This window comes from Lissotriton helveticus, chromosome 2_1 (genome assembly GCF_964261635.1).
Source record: "Lissotriton helveticus chromosome 2_1, aLisHel1.1, whole genome shotgun sequence".
Classification (NCBI taxonomy): Eukaryota; Metazoa; Chordata; class Amphibia; order Caudata; family Salamandridae; genus Lissotriton; species Lissotriton helveticus.
This window is the reverse complement of record NC_136059.1, coordinates 1,664,490,349-1,664,510,736: the sequence shown is the minus strand read 5'-3', so window position 1 is coordinate 1,664,510,736 and position 20,388 is coordinate 1,664,490,349.

Sequence of the window (20,388 nt, the reverse complement as noted above, 5' to 3'; positions counted from 1 at the left end):
TGCAGATTGACTACTGCAACAGTCTTCTGCTAAATGCCCCAAAAAAACACATTAATAGACTGCAAATTGTACAAAATGTACAAAATGCAGCAGCAAGACTTCTCATAGGAACCCCCAAATTTGTCTCTGTAAAGAAGGAGCTGGCACAACTTCACTAGCTCCCTGTGAAGCAAAGAGTACATTTTAAGGCCCTCTGTATGGCCTTTAAAGACCTCAATGGAATTGGCCCAAACCATCTGAAGCATAAATTCAAATGTTACATGCCCGCTAGGAATCTTCGGTCCACAGAAGAAAATCTAGTCAAAATTCCCCTGATCAAAACGGCTAGATGGGGGGCAGAAGTTTCATTACAGGTGCCTCCAAAGCTTGGAATGAGCTCCCATTCCAGCTGAAGAACTCATCAGATCTCCTCTCATTCAGAAAAGGGCTGACAACCTGGCTCTTCATACAGTAATACTCCATCACAGATAACCAGCAGGTCCACCCAGCACCAGGACACCCCAGGGTAACCGTGCGCTATACAAGCTCCATTAACATAACTAGTCAGAGGTGACTGACTAGGCATTTGGAAACATACCCTGTTTTCAGATCGTAATGTATTGGAAACTTCATAAATGCTGCATTAACGGAATCAGATATACATTACACAGCCAACACTGTGGTGCTGAATGGAAACAATCAGCCGTGCCATGGGCAAGGTGGTGATGGATGATGATGGGAGGGGTATCAACCTTGCTTGACAAATAAAGTGAGTATACCTAATTTGGCAATCAGCAAACAGTGTGACTTACCACCAACCATCCCTGATCCTGCTGGGACTCCCCCTCTAACTGTCCCTTGCACCTCCAGTGCACTGGCGCTGCCACAACCCCTGGCACTGGTGGTCTGTGTGACTAGAAAATAAATTACATACTTTAGAGGCCAGATACACCTCCCCTTATTATTATTTTTTTTACAAAATGCAACCACAATACCTCACTACAGTTCAGTTATCAGACCTTTCTATCCAAACTATCACTTTGGGTGGTGTGTTGTCATTGGCTGACAATGTTGGAAAAGCCAGGTAGCCAAGCCAACCAAAAATGTTTTGTAATGGAGGGGTAGGGTTTTGGTGACTGAAGCACAATGAAGGGGTGGAATAATGGCTAATGAAGGACATATGGTCTTGGTTGGCAAATGCAATATGGGACGTCTTACTTTCCTGCCATGCTGCACTGTCATGGAAACTGCTGATATACAGAAAATTATGGCACAGCATTGGGGGCGAGGGGGTCCATCATGACCATGGGCACTCTCTTGTTTTAAGTCTTTGATCATGAGGAATAAAAAGAAACCCATATCAATAAGCATGCATGATAAATATATATACTAGTTTACTTGGTCCTGCAATCTTCACAGTAGAGTACTAAAAATCTGTTCTCTTAGTCTTACAGTACCATAGGATATATAAGGGGATAGAGAACGCTTGCTAACAAAGCAAAAGAAAGCTACAGACCAGTACAGACAGGAGTAAGGCAACTACAGAAATTTAAAATATAGAAAGAACCAGCATTTGATAAACATTAGATAGAGAATTTGAAATAAAAGGAGATAGTATTACAAAAATAAACAAGGCAAAATTAAAATTATTCTAATGTTGGGGAAAGTTAGGGAAATGAATGAGGACAAGACTTACTGGAACCAGCAGGACCATCAGCTGCGGCGCTGGTTTTTCCACCCGCCGCGACTAGGAAGATGCCCTCTTGCACTTTGTTGCTCATATAAAAAATGAAGAAGATAAAAAATAGATTAGTTAATCTCCCCAAAAATATTTTGACAGGCAAATGCAATAGCATTGTTCTCTTCTCAATCAGGTCCCCTATAGTACTAGTAGTATTAAGTTGACCAGTTCCTAATTTCCTAAACCTAAGACCTATTGCTAATTTCCTAAACCTAAACCACGAATGCGTTGCAATGAATACTATTTGCTTCTCAACACCCTTTGATGGGCCAACTCAGTCTCCTTTTGCAATGCGTAGCTGCATATTCTTCACTGGGAGATTGGTACTTTATAATCTACACAAGAAAAGAAGCAGAGAACGCCAACCCTTTATATTTTTGTTTTCATTATCATTTATCACATATGCAGCAGACAGTTTATCCCACACGACATAAATAACACTTAAAATCAACAGTTGATCAAGTACAATAATCCTGAAGAATTAAAAAATTAACCATATAAGTGAATGGATTTACGTATGACCTCAGGTTAACAACCCTACTAGAAAAAGGAAAATTCATTAGTTCATGAAATGACATAATCAGGAAGTTGAAACTAAGCACACCACCAATAAGTAAAGGAGATTTTTCTTACATCCCACATTCAGCTAACCAAATCCACTATTGGGTGGATTCACTCCTACACCTTCCCAATTTAACCAGATTTTACTAAATTGGCCCCAACTCTGTTTGAATAGAGATTCTCATGATTCTTTACCTTCAACATTTTTATATAGCATTGAGCCAAAGTAGGTATGTTTATTGATATCCAGTTTGTGAGTGTGTGAAAGTGCCCTCTTTCTGCATGTCTACACCCACTTTTTGCTGAACTGCTGATGTGCTATGACTGAGTGTGCCCTTGGCTCCTGCTAATCAGGTACCCGGAGCCTATGTTCTTTCCCTAAAACTGCATTGAAACCCAAACCCAATTGGCATCTCTGACCACAGATCAGACCCTGGTAAATGGTACCACAGGTACCCTGGGCACTGTGACCATAGAGGGCCTCTAAGGGCTGCAGCACTTATTGTGCCACCCTTAGGGGTCCTGTACTTTTACACTCACACACTCCCTTTGCAGGCTGCGTGTCTTGGTGCCGGATGAAGTGAAGAGTCGACATGGCACACATCCCTGTGGGCCATGCCTACAACCCACTTTCCTGGCATAGAGCAGTCACCCCTCTAGCTGGGTGCCATATACCAGTGGTGAGGGCACAGGTGCATGAGCCCTGTACCCCTACAGTGTCTAAGTCCATTCTCATACATTGTAAGTATTGTACTGCCATTAGGAGTAAATGGTGCTGGGAATTTGTCAATGAACTCCATAGGACCATAGTGGCCACGCTAAAAACTGAGAAGTTTGGTATCAAACTTCTCAGCACATTAAACCCACACTAATGCCAGTGTGAGATTTAATGAAAAATGCACAAAGAGGGCATCTTAAGGATGCCCCCTGAAAAATGAAATACTACTAGTGTCCAGACTAAGTGGCTGCTTTCAGCTGGCACCACCAGACATGTTTCTGGACCCCTGGGTCGAGAGCCTACTGCTCTCTTGGGCCTTAAACAATGCACCTCCTGGGACGAGGTGCCAAGCCTCTTTCCTCAGGATGGGCAGGGTCCATGAAGGGGAAGCTTCAAAGGTTTGCCACCTTTGTGAGCTTCCCCAGGCCACTTGCTGCTTTCAGCAACTGGTCCCCACTGGTTCAGACCCCCACTTTGGGCAGGAGAACCAGTGGGAAAAACAAGTGAGAAAGAGAGGTGTGCCCACCTCTGCCAACTCCACCCCTCAGGTGGAGGAGGCGAGGTGAAGCACAACTCTAAGTCCCCACCATCTTGCAGATGCGGGGACCCAGCCAACCAGAGTGAGGCTTATGGCTGCATAACAGGGGGTGTTCCCCCCCAAGGAAGGGACCCTTTGGTCCCAACCTTTACTTACCTGTAGCGCCCCTAAATCTAGTATTTAGGGGGCACCCTGAACCTTGCTTCCTCGGACAAGAAACCAGGGGAAGAAAAGAAGAATAAGGACCAAACAGTTGTGCCGACGCTAACAAGAGGAGGAAGCCTACTGACTTGGCCCCAGCCCTACTGGCCTGTCCCCACCTCGGACCCGCAGAAGCGAAACCCCGGTGTGTCCTGCGGCCAGCATCCTCAAGAACCCTGAGGACCTGCCCTGCCTTCAAAAGAAAAGACTCTGTCTCCAGTGAACACCAGATTTATTCACCAACAGACTCCAGCTCGGGCAGCATCCACGAGTCAGCACTACTCTGCAGCTGACGCCCACGGCCCGAGTGGCCCAACACCAAGAGGAGGTCTCCCTGGTGATCCTGACCTGAGATACAGTGACCCATGACCTGCCTCAAGCCTCCAGCCGACACCTGCAGCCTCAAACGGGAAGGTCCGCCCAACCGCGACCAGGAGCTGGTAAGAAGATCTGACCCTAAAAGGCACCCCTGCACCCAACGCCCCATGGCCTTGGGTGGCCCAACCAACAGTGCCTAACCAACCCCCAACATCCCAACTTACCTCTCCAAGTGGGGGTCACACCCAGAAGACCTTCATCCCTACAGTGTGTTTGCAAACTGGAGACTCCCCATTGAAAGCTACAGGGCGCCCGATGCCAAATCAGCACTCTGCATCTGGCTGCCCCAGTGCCGCTGAGGGTGCACCTTTTGTGCTGGCTTGAACCCCCATTTGCCCTTAGCTTAAGTCCAGGAGCTTTGCACCCACAACCCAGTGGCCTGCTCGTCAGCAGCCACCAACCAAAGACCCCCTATCTCCCATTGGTTATTATTGGGCCTCAGCACTCTGCACCCAGCCGCCCTAGTGCCGCTGAGGGGGTAACAAGAGTACATCCTTGACCCTGGGGTACCCCTAAGTCTAACCCAGGAAACCCAACTCCCACAGTTGAATACTTACCTTTGAACCGATAACCCTATTTTCCTCCATAGGATAACATTGACTGTTTTTCGGTGAAATGCTTTTTAAGTGTGGCGTTGTAAAATGTAAGAAACCCTTTAAAACTGTAACTAAATAACAAAAACGTTTTTACTTACCTGTTTACAGGAAATGTCCCAGTGCAATATCCAGGTAAACTGCCCTGTGTAAGAAAGGTAATCTATAAAGTAATCTACTTGACATTCTACTGAGTGTATATCCGGGGGATGTCAGGGGGAGACCCCTTTAGTACATACGGAAGTTCAGGAGGAGAAGGAGCTGAATAATAAAGATGCCCGGACGGAAATGTAATATGGTGTCATTGGGAACGATATCAGAACTTTGCCTGACCCCCAATGGTATCACCTTTATCAGAAGCGGCTACTGGGGAGTGGTGGGTACTACAGGTCTTGAAGAGCTATCTTCAGTAGCTGGTGATATTATCTCTGATGGCGCAGACAAGTTTTTTTCACTTACTGAGGAATCACTTTCAGGCGTTTCTGATTCAGATCACAGTGAAAATGAGGATAGTATTTCCTCATCAGGTTCTAGCAATCTTGAAGCACCCGAGACTGCTCTGAAGTGACAGAAACATTGGATAAAGTCTTAAGGGTTCAAAAGCCATACAGAGACTCAGACGAACAAGGCAAGGAACTTAGATGGCTCTGGACTGAAGTGGGATTATTCCCACACAAAGATAACAGGACCCACGGAATTGGTAACCGAGCATGCGGAAAGCTCCCCTGGTGCACCTCAGGCGAAGGCAACTGCTGATATGAACTCTGCTCTGTGCATGATATTGGAATCTATAAAGGAACATCGCGCAGAGACTCAGGCAGATGGAAAGAAGGCAAGACAGGCTTCACAAAAACGGGAGGGTGCAGTTCGGAAAGTTGGCAAAACCTGTGTAGAGATTGGAGAACGGATGAACTTTTTGGAAGAGAGAACCACCATTGTTGAGAAAGAGTTGTCCGATGTGAGAAAAGAGACAAAATCCCATAACGCTCAGCTCACTGACGCTATGTGGAAGCTGGAAGATATGAAGAACCGGCTGAGGAGGAATAACCTCTGCTTTCTTGGGATTAAAGAAAGCTATGAAGGGGAAGAAATGTGTTCTTTTATTCTAGATCTTCTTAAGGAAGCTTTTCCTGAGTTTACTGGTTGGGACTGGGAACGGGAAATCCAGAGGGTTCACCGGTTCCCATTTACCCGGCATAAAAGCCCTGGTAGAGATCTAAATCAACCAACGGCCATTCTGTTTTTTGGGCAATTATATGCTTAGATAGGTTTTACTTGAAAAAGCTCGACTTGAAGCTAGAGGGCAGTATAAAGAATCGTCTTTTTTCATACATCAGGTTGTTTGCCATGTCAATGTGGAACGCAGATGGCGATTACTGCAATTAATTAAGCCTTTTCAGGATGAGGGATTTGATGCATTGTTGCTGGCCCCGGCTAGGTTGATGACAATTGTAAGAGGGTTTGTTACATTTCTTACCTCAGAAATCCAAGCTAGAGAGTATTTAGATAAGCCCGGTTGGATAAAAGAAAAGTATAAGGCACTTAAATGTTTCAATTCAATGAGTCTATCTTAAGAGCAAAAGGCCACACAAGCAGGGTGGCTCCCTGTGTTGTTTTTCCTGGCCTTTTGTTTCTCTCTTTACATGATCCTAGCAGCCCGTCCCGACGTTGTCCGGGTATGAAATAGAATGTGTGTAATGTGTGTATTCAGATACGGTAATTCGCGTGTTCCCCCGCTTGAGGTCCAGCTGCAGCCCTGGTTGATGTTAGCAGGCGCGTGTCCCCCCGCTTGAGGCCCAGCTGCAGCCCTGGTTCATGTTAGCAGGTGCATGTAATTAGTGTAGTGATCTGCCACCTGAGCCCGGCTACAGGCCTGGCTGATGTTAGCAGGCGAGTGTAATTTGGTTTAATGTGATAGTTCAGTAACAGCGCACATGAGAGGCTGCAGTAATTGTCTCCCGCAGACAAGCTCAGTCGCGTGCGCCCCCACTTGAGGGCCAGCGGCGACCGTCTAACAATTACAATTGTGTGAGTCTTGAATGATTGTTTCTTGCTGTTTTTATATTTTATGACCCACACCGACGCTCTTCGGCCCGAGTGCTTTTTAGACGCACCCAAGCCAAGCCACACACTGCGTTCGGCCCTTTCAGACGCACCCAGGCCAACGCACACACTGCATTCGGCAACCCCAGTAAGTGTGAGACAGGCAGTCACCCAAGGGAGTCTAGCGAATGGTTACTTACCACGCTTCGAGGTGAACGCCTTTGTGACGCCCCCATCACACGGCCACAGCAGACGATCTGATTAATGTACGACCCAGATGGCATGAAGTGGGGAACGTAGTACACGCCCCCAGCGTGCCCCTTAATGCGGCCCAATTGCGTAATTGGCGCTTCACATGGCATGAAGAGCGGACACACGCCCACAGCGCGGACACACGCCCACAGCGTTTGTCACGGCCCCAGCGTGTCACGCCCCCAGCGTGCCCATTGATGCGGCGCATTTATGACTCACATGGCATGGAGGGCAGAACGTACCACACACCCCCAGCGTTTGTCACGCCCCCAGCACACATCCACAGCAGAACGCAGACACGCCCACAAGGGACTACTTTGCTGGCACGGTTCTTTTACCTTTTAAAATGTATATGGTGGCCGTCTGCATAGCCTATGTCCTTCTGCTGCAACTGCCCTTTCCAACGCTGTATTGGGGGTTGTGATTGGTGCTGTGGTTACTGAGATTACCCGCCTCAAAGGTTAGGGCTCTCTCTTTATAATATTAGTATGGATTTTGGTTTGACAGGGTACAGAAAGGGCTTGGGGGGAGCTGCAGTGTGTCTTGCTATCTCTATCACTCAGACCCTCTGGGTCTGGCTGCTTGTAAGGGTAGGAAAGGAGGGTAGGCTGGTAAGGGGCCATTGGGAAGGATGTGGGGGGTGGGTAGGGGGCACATGTTAGAAATGTGAAGTGTAAATTGCAGCTGAAGTATGTTGTTTATGATCTGTGTCATGTTTGCAATTTTGTTTTATATTTAAGGCTAGAGAACAATCTGCAAGTAAGATTGGATTTGAAAGTTTGCTGGGCCAGTAAATTATTTGTACTAACTGCGATAAGGTAATATAGCTGGATGAAACGCTCTACTGGAATAATGGCTAAACTATGTATTGCTACTATCAATATTTGTGTGCTTAATGATAGTACTAAAAGGTGGAGGATTCAAGAAAATCTCAAAGTACTAAAGGCAGATGTTTATTGTCTCCAGGAGACTCATATCGCTGGGAATGACAGCAATTTACTTTAGTCCTTGAGGTTGAAGGTTGCTGCCTATACAACACAAGATGTGAAGACTAAGGGTGTTGCGGTCTTCATAAAAGGCTGCACCATTAATCCAAGAAGGAAAGCTGTGGATAAGAATGGCAGATGGGTAATACTGGAATGTAGACATAGTTCTGGCTCATTTACATTATGATCAGTCTACGCCCCAATGTTAGATGACACAGCGCTACTGCGTTTTTTGATTAATGTATTACCTTCCTGGCCTGCACCATATGTGGTGTGTGGGAATCTAAATCTCAATGGATCTAGAGGGGCCTCAGAAACTCTCAGCGGTTCCAGCAAGGGGCGTACACCACATTCTGCGAGGGCTTTAAAAAACTTTGTAAGGGATATTGGCCTAAATTGAGAGTCCTGGAGCCTGGCTATATTTTCTATTTGGCTCCACATGGCAAGCTTGCCAGGCTTGAATATTTTTGAACCTCACCTTCCATACTTCAAGAGGCACGGATTGAGCTCTTCCCTAGAGTAATGTCAGATCACAATCCAGTTGTTTTGGAGTTCCCTTATGCTGGAGCAAGAACTGAGTTTTCGAGATGGACATTTGAGAGGGCGCTTCTATCAGATCAAGAATGTATTAAATTATATGAAGGGTTGGATCAGGGAGGTTTTTTATAACAATAGGCCCCCCCCCCCCCCGGAATGATTTGGGATGCCTTTAAACATCAGTGAGAGGTGAGATGCTGCAATATAGCCTGAGCAAACAAAAAATAGAGACAGAACAGATTAAACGGCTCTATCAAAAGCTTGCCCGACTGGAAACTGAACTAATTTAAACTGTGACTAGCGGAGGTGTTGTTTCTATAATCATGAATACTATCAATATAACCAAAGCCTGTCTGATTGATTTTAAGGCTGAGAGGATGGCTGAGAAGTATTTAGCTAAAAGGCAGGACAGCTATGAATATAGCGAGACGGTGGGCAGATTATTAGCAATTAGGGCCAGATAACAGGTGGCAGCTGGACACATAGAGAAGGTTAAGAATATGCGGGGGAAAGTTGCCACTGATTCTGGCGAGTTCAGGGAGGTTTTTAGGGAGTTCTATGAAGATCTTTACTCAGCTCCACCCCATGTTGGTGATTTACCTAACGAGGAACTGTTAGAATTTAACCCAATTCGAAGAGTCCCCCTGGTAGAGGGTTCCGGGTTAGGGTTAGAGATTTCACAGGAGGAGCTATATAGTGCTCTCCATGCCCTTCCACCAGGCAAAGCGACGGGAACTGAATTCCCATAGAATTTTATGAAGTCTTTTTTAGGGAAACATGTCACCCTATGCTTGGCTTGTTTCAGAAGATTAGGGAAGGGGCTATACCACCTTGTTCTTGCGGCATTGTTAATATTATTATTTTCTTAAAAAAGGGCAAAGATCCTATGAATCTGGGCTCATATAGACCTATTGCGTTGTTAAATGGTGACGCCAAATTATACTCAAAGATCTTTGCCTCGCGCCTGTGATGCATTAATCAATCAATCAATCAATCATATCATTTGTAAAGCGCACTACTCACCCGTGAGGGTCTCAAGGCACTGGGGTGGGGAATGCTGCTACTGCTCGAAAAGCCAGGTCTTGAGGAGGTCTTGGATCTGCCGTAGGTGGATGCGGAGGGAGTTCCAGGGCTTGGTGGCGAGGTGGGAGAACGATCTGCCGCCGGAGGTCACTCTTCGGAAGCGGGGGACTGTGGCGAGGGCGAGGTTGGCGGAGTGGAGCTGGCGGGTGGGGGTGTGGAAGCTGAGTTGTCTGTTGAGGTACGTTGGTCCGTTGTTGTGGAGTGCCTTGTGTGTGTGGGTGAGGATCTTGAAGGTTATCCTCTTGTTGACTGGTATCCAGTGCAGGTCTCTCAGGTGGGGTGTGATGTGGCTGCGGTGAGGGATGTTGAGGATCAGGCATGCAGAGGCGTTCTGGATGCGTTGGAGCCGTCTCAGGAGTTTGGCCGACGCTCCTGCGTAAAGGGCGTTTCCGTAGTCCAACCTGCTGCTGACGAGGGCCTGGGTGACCGTTCTTCTGCTTTCAGTGGAGATCCACTTGTAGATCCTGCGAGGGCGTTGAAGCAGGAGGAGGAGACGGCGTTGACCTGTTTAGTCATGGATAGGGTGGATTCGAGGATGACCCCTAGGTTGCGTGCATGGTCGGTGGGGGTTGGAGCGGTTCCCAGTGTGGTAGGCCACCAGGCCAAAGGGGTGGATCCGAGGATGAAGACCTCCGTCTTGTCCGAGTTCAGCTTCAGTCGGCTGTTCCTCATCCATTCAGCGAGTGCCTTCATTCCTTCGTGATGGTTGGTTTTGGCTGTGTCGGGGTCCTTTGTGAGGGACAGGATCAGCTGGGTGTCATCGGCGTAGGAAATGATGTTGAGGTCATGCCGACGGGCGACGTGGGTGAGCGGTGCCATGTAGATGTTAAACCGAGTTGGGCTGAGGGATGAGCCCTGGGGTACGCCACAGATGATCTCGGTGACTTCGGAGTGGAAGGGGGGAAGGCGGACGCTCTGTGTTCTGTTGGAGAGGAGGAAGGTGGTCCAGTTCAGGGCCTTCTCTTGAATCCCGGAGTTGTGGAGGTATGTTCATAATGTGTGGTGGCAGTTTGCGTCGAAGGCGGCTGACAGGTCCAGGAGGATGAGGGCCGCCGTTTCTCTGTTGTCCAGCAGGGACTTGATGTCATCGGTGGTGGCGATGAGGGCAGTATCGGTTCTGTGGTTGCTGCGGAACCCGGACTGGGAAGGGTTCAGGATGTTGTTCTCCTCGAGGTAGCGGGTCAGTTGTTCGTTGACGGTCTTCTCGATGACCTTTGCCGGGAACGGTAGCAGGGAGATGGGCTGGAAGTTCTTGAGGTCCTTGGGGTCCGCCTTGGGTTTCTTGAGTAAGGCGTTGATCTCTACGTGCTTCCAGCTCTCTGGGAAGTTTGCTGTCTCGAAGGAGATGTTGATGACTTCCGGAGATAGGGTGCGATGGATGTGCTGGCTTTGTTGAAGATGTGGTGTGGGCATGGGTCGGAGAGAGATCCGGAGTGGATGGTGTTCATGATCTTGATGGTGTCGTCGCCGTTGATGTTGGTCCAGGAGAGCAGGCGGTTGGTGTGGATGGTGGTCGTGGGGGCGGAGGTCTCAGTGGTTGTCGGGGCTGTTGTGGCATTGAAGCTGTCGTGAATGTCTGCTATCTTGCGGTGGAAGAAGGTGGCCAGCGAGTTGCACAGGTCTTGCGAGGGTGGGACATCTTTGGTGGTGGAGCTGGAGAATTCCTTCACGATGTTGAAGAGCTCTTTTCTGTTGTGCGCGTTGTTGTCTAGGCAGTTTTTGAAAACCCTTTTGGCGGATCTGATGAGGTGATGGTGTCTGCGGGTGGCGTTCTTGTTGGCTGTGTGGCTGTCCAGTGTTTGTTCATGGAGCCAGATCTTCTCCAGCTTTCGGCAGGTTTGCTTGGAGGCCCGGAGGTCTTTAGTGAACCAGCTGGCTTCTTTTGGTGTGACTGTTGAAAGGTTTCTTGATTGGGGCGAGGGTGTTGGCGAAGTCGTTGATCCACTGTCTGAGGTTGCGGGCGGCGGTGACGGAGTGGTGGGGTCGGCGGGTGGGCTCTGGGCGAGGGTGGTGGTTAGCTTGTCTTCTGTGACTTTGCTCCTGCAGCGGTGAGGCATCTGTTGGGTGCAGTGGTGCGTGGTGGGTTTCTTGAAGGTGAAGTGGATGCAGCAATGGTCGGTTCAGTGGAGTTCGGTGGTGTGGTTGAAGGAGTCGTGGGGGCTTGCGGAGAAGATGGGGTCAAGAGTGTGACCGGCGGAGTGGGTGGGTATTGTGACGAGTTGTCTGTGTCCCAGGTTGGGTAGGTTGTCCGTCAGGGTGGTGGAGTTGGTGTTGTTGTTGTTCTCGAGGTGGAAGTTCAGGTCCCCCAGGAGGATGTAGTCCATGGAGGCGAGAGCGTGTGTGCTGACAAAGTCGACGATGGAGTCGCTGAACTGTGGTTAGGGTCCGGGGGGGTCTGTAGATGAGGGTTCCTCTGAGGTTGGTGTTGGGGTCAGTGTGGATCTGGAAGTGCAGGTGTTCGGCGGTGCTGAGGATGTCGTTGGTGTTGGTCGAGACTCTGAGAGTGTTCCTGTAAACGATGGTGATTGCTCCCCTGCTCCATTGGTGGGGTCCCTGCAGGTGATCTTGTAGCCTTCCGGGACGGCTATGGCTATGTCGGGTGCCAAGGCGGAGTTCAGCCAGGTCTCCGTCAGGAAGGCGACGTCTGGAGAGGTTGAGTCGAGTAGGTCCCAGAGTTCAAGGGCGTGTTTGTGGGCGGAGGGTTCTGGCATCGTAGCGGTGTCGGGCGTCATGGGATTCGCGGGGTCTAGGGGTCCTGGTGCTGGACGTGGTCCAGGCGCAGACAGGCACAGACGGGCTTGTCTTAGGCGCGCCTTCAGCGCACCAGCACGCGGCCGCTGCGCCACCTCCATATGAGGGGATATGGGAGGGAGGAGTAGCTGGGAGGCGGGAGGCGGGCGGTGAATGGGAATGCAGGAAAAACAGGCGAGGGCCGCGGGAGAACTGGGCATAGGAAGGAAAAACAAGTTTAGGCAAGAAAACAAGTACAGGCACAGGGGAATAAAAACAAGCCTGGGCAAGAAAGCAAGTACAGGCACAGGGGGATAAAAACAAGTCTGGGCAAGAAAGCAAGTGAGGCACAGGGGAAAAAACCAGTCTGGGCAAGAAAGTAAGTACAGGCACAGGGGAAAAAATAAGTCTGGGCAAGAAAGCAAGTTAGGCACAGGTGAAAAATACAAGATTAGGCAAAAATAATGCAGGCAGAGCCCTGCAGCAGCGTGGGGAGCAACCTGTCTGCGAGCAGGGTCAGAGGTCACTCCTTGTCTTGTCTCGGTTTTGCAGCATGGATTTATTAAAGGAAGGGGAACTGTAGATCATGTCAGGAGGGTAATTGCACTCTTTGACGCCACGGGGTACTCACAAAACCTATGGGGGTTGCTTTCTTGGATGTCGAGAAGGCTTTTGACAGGGTGCCATGGAGCTTTCTATGGAAGACCCTAGAAGCTAATGGCCTATGGGACTCATTTATAAAAGCAATACAGGTTCAGTATGTCAACCCAATAGTGTGATTATGAATAATGAGGGAAGTAATGGAGATATTCTCAATTGGCAGGGGACAAGACAGCGATGTACAACCTCCCCCCTGTTATTTGCCTTATATCTAGATTCCTTCCTTAGACGACTGGAGGCCTCCACAGATATCATTACTGTTAGCTTGCAGGGCTGGATACCAAGCTACGGGCCTATGCCGATTGATTGATAAAAATTTTGATTGATAACATTTTATAACGCGCAAAACAATAACCCGCAAGGTATCAAGGCGCCTAACAATACCATCAAAATTGAAACAACATCCTTACACATAGGCTTGCAGAAAAAGGCGAGTTTTAAGGGCACTTCGGAATTTCTGAAGGAAAGGTAGAGACCTGAGATCCAAAGGAAGATCATTCCACCATTTGGGGGCCAGGGCGGAGAAGGCCCTGCCACCCCACTTGGCTCTTCGAATGCGGGGGACTGTCAGGAGCAATTTCCCGGAGGAACGCAAGTCCCTTCCAGGAATGTAGTGGGAAATGATGGAGCCAACTCCCGAGTCACTGTTTTTTGCAATGGCTCTATAGGTCATGCATAGAACCTTAAACCGTACTCGGTGTTCTACCGGTAGCCAGTGCAACGCTTTCCTGGCCGACGTGGCCAAGGAGCGTCTGGGAGCATCCAGAACAAATCTGGCTGTGGCATTCTGAACTACCTGTAAGCGTTGCAGGAGGCTCCTGTTTAGCCCCGCATACAGCGCATTACAGTAGTCCAGACGTGAGCCAATGAGTGCGACAGCTATTTGCTTTCTGGACTGCAAGGAGAGGTATTTCCTAATCCTTCGTAGGGTGTGAATTAAACCCCAGCAGGTGGAGATGGTTCTACTCACCTGCCTGCCCACATCCAGGGCAGGGTCTATCGTCACCCCAAGGTTCTTAGCAGATGTTGTGGGGGAAGGGCACACTCCTAGCGAGTCAGGCCACCAGCTGGCTGACTAGATGTTCTCTTTCCCTCCAAACACCATCACCTCAGTCTTCTCCCCATTCAGCTTGAGTGAATTCTTGATCATCCACTGACCAACCGCCTCCATACAAGATCTAAACTTGGAGGCAGTTTGTACATCTGAATGGGGAAGAGAGACGAGGATTTGGGTGTCATCCGCGTAAGAAACTACCTCCATCCCGAAAGATCTTATTAGTCAGGCTAGTGGGGTCACGTAGATGTTGAATAGGGTCGGACTAAGAGCCGACCCTTGTGGGACCCCACACCGCACTGGTCGGGATGGAGATAGGAACTCCCCCAGCTTGACTCTTTGTTCCCTTCCGTCAAGGAAGGAGGTCAGTAGATCTAGAGCTGCGTCCCTCACCCCCACTTCCCTCAGACGAGATGTAAGTACTGAGGGGGAGAGGGTGTCAAAGGCCGCAGTTAGATCTAACAGGACCAGGAGGGTGGTCTGGCCCCCATCCACTGTCGTGCGGATCTTATCAAGCACGATGGTGAGGGCCGACTCGGTGCTATGTTCCCTCCTGAATCCGTGCTGGGAAAAGTCCAGACAACCCGAGCCTTCCACAAAGGCAGCGAGATGCTTGTTTAGATGTGCCTCAAGCATCTTCTCTGGGGCTGGAAGCAGCGAGATTGGACGGAAGTTTTTTAGGACCTCCGGATCAAGAGAGGCCTTCTTTAGCAGAGGTTTCACTACTGCGCTCTTCCACTCCGAGGGGAAGATACCATCTCTCATAGCTAGATTCATTATTTCTAGCAGAGGAGGTAGGAGGGTCACCCTACACTGCTTGATGATTTTCAGTGGGCAGGTGTCCAGAGGGGAGCCGGATTTGGTCTTATTAAGCAAGCTCTCCAGATCTTGCAAAGCCAGCGAGGGAAAAGAGTCCTGAGTGTTCGATAGGGAGATGTCCGTGATGGTCATGTTCATCTCAACCCGAACGGGAGGCGCACTGATACATGCTCTTTGTTCCTCAAGAGCCAGATGGATATCCTGTATTTTGGTATGAAAGAAGGAGGCAATCCTGTCACGTAGATCTTGCGATGGAACAACAGAGTCAGGAGTTTGTAAGTTGACTAAAGAATCAACGATTTTAAAAAGCTCCTTCGGTAAGGAAAGCGAAGCTGTCAAGGCCACAAAATGATCTTGTTTGGCCTGAACAATCTCAGCCTTGTATTTCCTAACAAGAAGTTTGTGGGCTTCCTTATTTTTGAGGTCCCAACTAGAGTGCCAAAGCCTCTCCTTCCTCCTCACTTCTTGCCTGTGGAGTCTGAGGGAGTCTGAGAACCAAGGGGCAGATGGTCTCTTTCTCGCTCGGCGGCGGGTCTGTACTGGGGCCAGTTCATTCAAGGCCTCAGTAGTAACCCGTTCAAAACGGCCAACCGCGGTATGTACAGTGTCCAAGCTAGTGATAGAAAGGCTGGCCGATGATGTGGCTATAATCACATCTCATTCAGATCAGGCAATGGGTGGGGTGGAAAGTATTGCGGAAAACTGTGTCCCAATCTGGCTTTTTATTGAAGGCCAAAACTCAGATTGTGATAAATAGATTTGCTACAGGCTCGGATAACAGGATTGTGGAAAAAGCTCTTTACTTAGGTATTAATATTACAGCGAAGGTGGAAGATATAGTGGACTTAAACATTGCTCCGATAATAGGGAAAATCAAGAACGACCTCCAGCGCTGGGATAATCTGAAGCTGTCAATAGTGGGGAAGTTTAATCTCATTAAAATGATGATTTTGCCAAAAGTTTTGTATATTTTTCGCACAATTCCCCTGGAAATTCACAACTCTTGGTTTAGGCAAATGGAGAAGGAGGTAGCCAGATTTATTTGGTCCTATCAAAAGACTAGGCAAGCCAACGTATTTCTATCCTTACCTAGGGATAGAGGGGAATTGGAGCTTCCGCATCTCAAGCTATATTATTTAGCGGCTTCACTGCAATATTACTGGCCTCTCTTTGGCGTTAAAGAAAAGGATAGTGATGACCCTCGTCCCGTTCCGTCAATATATGAGATATTGATTGGAGCCCAGGCTAATGGCTGCCTTCTGAAATTTTTAATTCAAGGTATTAATCATGGCTTTTCTTAACTTGGCAGGCGTAAGGAAGAAACTTGGGGTTGGGAGACTTAGTAGGTATTCTCCTATGATTGGGAATGATCAGCTTCCAAAGGCACTACAAGATGCGAGCTTAGTAGGGTGGGGAAAAGGTGGGTTTTATAGGATAGGGGAGCTCCTGTCTTGGGACCACATAGCCTCTTTCGACATAGCTAGGGAAAGATTTGGTATTGGCACCTGGTAATTTTTTTAATTTCTGCAGTTGAGAGACTTTTTGTTTAAAAAAGCTGGTGGTGCAGGTGTCCTTAATGGAATTACTAACTAGTACCTCGGGTTCTTCAATTGCACAAATATATAGATGCCTGCTGGAAGGAGTGCCAGATGATTTAGATAAGCATAGGCTGAGGTGGCAGTATATGTTAGGGGTCACGGAATCCTGTTTTTTTAGATCATTAGAATTAGGGGATACCATACTGTGCTCTGCCAATCTGCGGTCCCAACATTTTAAGACTTTACTTGATCTTCATATAACACCCACAAAAATTGCTAGATGGGGAGGAACGGAGGGAACTCACTGTTTTAGATGTAAAACATATGGTGCGGATATAATACACATTTTTGCCACCTGTCCTCACTGGAGGTCTTGAAATATCAGCAGGTGCTAAATGAGGATGTTTCTCTGACACCTCAGTTGATGTTTTTAGGTGTAGATGATCTAGAGGGGAACAACGCGGTAGAACGCACCTTTATAGCGATGGCAGTTCTTAGGCTCCGTTTTGCCTCGGCCTGGCTTGATCCGCAACCTCCAACCTTTCAGCAGTGGAAGTGATGATTTTTGCATATATATAATTTTGAAAAGGCAGTTTATGAACGAAGAGGCAGAAAGGGTAAGATTAAAGGGAACAGGATTTGAGGCCTGTTTACTTCCTGGGTTACATCAGTCACTCAATCAGACTAACCTCTAAGGCTATTGGTAACATTTGTAGCAGTGTATACACATATCTAATTTATTTAAAAATATAGCTGTTATCTTATTTCACTCTCTAGTCTATGATATACTGTTTTATTTGTATACTGTATTAATTGACTGATTCTTATTTCAAATGAAATTGAGTTTTTTTTTGATGGATTGTATTAATATTTACATTATTTGCTGCATTTGCGCTGTTTTACCGAAAAATTTAAATATATTAAAAAAGTAAATAAATAATAAAAAGCCATTCTACTAAAAAGCCACTACAAAGTATATGTACAGTATATCAAAAGCATTGCATTACTAGTAGCTCTACTGTAATCAAATCAAAGTGCATATACAATTGCAATTCAAACTGTTTACAAACTGCATTACTATTGTAAAGTACTTATTATTTACCTGTGCCAGGCTTGCTTGGTTCTAGAAAATAAAATAACTAAAAGAATATGTATATACAAAACCAATTGGTCTGACGTTCAGTCTTTGAGTGTGTGATATCATTTGCTAATTGAGTGTGTACAACAAATGCTTATCACTAGCCTCTGATACAGCCTGAATGCTCGACCACACTACCATAAATAGAGAGTAAGGTGCTATCTACTTTTACCTTTTGGGTTCCACTGGACTCTGCATACTATACCTCACTTTGGTATAGAATATACAGAGCCAGTTTTCTGCAGTGAGTATTAAGACCTTTGCCACTAAAGTTGTTAGAAACATAGCTTTGGTAGAAAGATTATTTATGACTGATGGGGTACCTAAAGGAATTGTCAGTGGATCAGGGATAATTTCTCTCCCATCCAAACCCCTATCTCGTTAAAGATATTAGTTCAAAACATGCTCAATTTAGGCCAGGTAAAAATCATGTGGAACCAACCGCCCAAATCTGGTCCACAACTGAAACATCCGGCATCCGGCATTGTTCATATGCTGAGTCTTTTCCGGAGTATAATATAACATCCATTTACAATTGAAAGCCATGCGCTTGAAATTGGCTTCCCCAATAACTTTTCCAGTAATCTGGTTATAATACTTCCAGTGTGATCTAGTTGCTACACAGCCCATAATAGTTCCTATTTTACCTATATGGTCGGATACTAACTTCGGTCCTATGTTCTGACATAACACTCTATACCAATTTCCAGTGATGGACAGGCGGTAGATGGAGAAAGCCTGACATATTTTCATGGCTACTTCATTCATCCCAGCCAAATTACTACTACATAGATGCAGAATTTGAAAGAAACTGAAATAAAGAGTAGATCTGATATATACATTCTCCTTAGTGAGTGTTTGCTACGAGACAAAATGCTTATCATGAAAAAGTTTCTCAGCAGCCAAAAACCAAGACCTGCCCATCGACTGATCGTGGAGTAACCAAAATTTTGACCAAACCCTGAACAGAAATCCAATTTTAACTCAGGATGAAAATATGTGACTTTATCTCCTTGCCAGATGAGATTAAAACAATCAACTGTAGTTTAGGGAGTCTTATAATGAGTTATCTTTGGTAGTCTGGGGTGCTTACGAAAGAGACAGGGTCAATTCTGTCAACTTTATGCATATTATTCAGAAAGTAATTATCATTGTTGATATATTTTTGGAGGCAGAAGCTTACCAACTGAACATAGCAGCTTGATAATAATTTTAAAACATGGAAGAGAGAAAACCCCTTCCTCTTGAGTTAACTGAAGAATTGGGTGCTTAATCCTAGGCAGTTTCTTTTGCCAGATGAAAATGCAGATGTCTCCATCAATGCCTCAAGAAATGATTTCGATATTTTAATCATGACATTAGAAAAGGCAATCAGAAACAGTGGCTACAAATAAATTTTTATGAGGGAAAAACTCCTTATAAACATTAGGAGAAGTATATCCCACTGCCATAATATTGAATGAGTTTCGACTAGTAGAGGCTTACAATTAAGACTGTATAGATCATCATAGTTTGAAGTGACTTTAACCCCCAGATAGCTAATGGGTCGCCTCGCTTGAAACGTCATGCGCAAAGCTTCTGGTAGAATATCCAGGGAGCTATTAAACAGAAGGCTTCAGACTTTATCTGTTTGATTTTATAGCCAACAATAGCAGTAAATTCAGCAATTTTATTGAACTGGACATTTGCCTTATTCACAGCTAAATATAGTACTATATCATCCGCATATAGCTTGAGTTTAGGAGCTCCCCCAGTGGGTGGAAAGATGGTTTGATCCTGATGGCTGGCACAAGCTAGTCGTTCTATAAATAGTGCAAATACATCAGGCACCCTTTATGAGTGCCACTTTTAAAGACTATCTCTCCATCCATGGTGTTATTAATAATTATAGCTGCCTTAGTCCCAAAGGACAACATTCTCAGAAAGTACAGAACATTCGCTGGAAGAGCAGATTTATGGAGAATTGCAAATAATACTTTCCTTTTTTTTATGTTTTTTTATTTTCTACCATTTTTTCCACCCTCAGACAGGGCATTTTTACAATTGAGAGAAACAATTGTCAAAAGAGATGCCTGTGCCTTGAGCGAGATGACTGCTGGCAAGTTGTTCGATTAAAGAAAGCACTTCAATTATCGATCTTCTGTGTGGTTTCCTCCTTTGTGCTTGCTGAAATGACGGATATATATATATGTATATATATATATATATATATATATATATATATATATATATATATATATATATATATATATATATATATATATATATATATATTGCAGAAAACCCCTCCAAAGGAAAGAATCAGCCGCACATCACCAGCGAAGCTTACATCCCTCATTTATTCAGCAAAACGGCAATCCTTACATGTTTCGTTCTCAACTCGAACTTCCTCAGAGGTGCGCCGTGACTGCTTCTATAATTGTAAGTGGAACCACATTTTTATTTCCTTAATTAATAGTTTTGTCCTCGGTGGACCGCCCCTCATGGCTCGTAGTGCTTTCTGGTAACTGTGGTTCTTTAATTAAACATTGTTTTGAAACCCTCCAATGGGTGTTTGTTGCAAGTCAGTTTTTGTTGCTGCAGGATGTAAAGTTCACTGTGCCCCGAGAAATCCACTTTTCGGGTTTCCTCATGGAACCAAGCCAAAGTCTGTCTTTGGCGTCACCAGCCTACCCTTGTCACTCTCGTGTTCACAAAACAAGGTCCATCTTCGGGCAGGCTCCGGCGTACTTGCTGGCAGTGCGTCGCTGCGGTTGGACCACACCGGTACAGATTGCAGAAAACCCCTCCAAAGGAAAGAATGAGCCGCACATCACCAGCGAAGCTTACATCCCTCATT